The 480-nt window shown below is 51.5% G+C and overlaps 1 protein-coding gene across 3 annotated transcripts in view; it reads left to right on the top strand.

Moving 5' to 3' along the window:
• LOC116692143 (nucleolar protein 4) overlaps window positions 1-480 on the top strand; it is a 185,689-nt gene that overhangs the window by 92,177 nt on the left and 93,032 nt on the right. The gene's annotated exons all lie outside the window — the stretch shown is intronic.

Below are 480 nucleotides of genomic sequence, written 5' to 3'. Positions count from 1 at the left end.
GACGTGTGACTGCAGGGCCAGGGATTGAACCACCAACCTTCCGACCAACCGCTTGGCAGGCAACCGCTCTACCACTGAGCCACAGCCGCCACTGCCATAGTAAGGTTATGATTTTGCTATAGATGCCTTTTGACTATTTTAGCATATAAATGTCATTGTTTTTTGGGTCAACAAGAGTTCTTTTTTGAGCACATTTGTATTTCCAAAGAGGAAATCTAAATCACTCTCAAATGCCGTTCTCCGCCAAACACATTTTGTTGAAGGGCCCGGTCTCCAATGGCGCTTACCCGCTGCTAGTACCGGCTCGGCTTGGCTTTGCTTTGCTTGGCTCGGCCCGCGGTGCCCCGTCCTCCTTTTTCCATTGCAGATTTAGTACCGCCGCAAGCGTGAGGCGAGCGTGGCTGGTCGTCATAGCGACGCCGTAAGAGACTGCCGTGACCTAACGCGACACACACACAGAACGTGGAAGGTGTGTTTGAT

This window comes from Etheostoma spectabile, chromosome 7, assembly GCF_008692095.1.
Source record: "Etheostoma spectabile isolate EspeVRDwgs_2016 chromosome 7, UIUC_Espe_1.0, whole genome shotgun sequence".
Classification (NCBI taxonomy): domain Eukaryota; kingdom Metazoa; phylum Chordata; class Actinopteri; order Perciformes; family Percidae; genus Etheostoma; species Etheostoma spectabile.
This window is presented reverse-complemented; position numbering and strand designations above follow the sequence as displayed.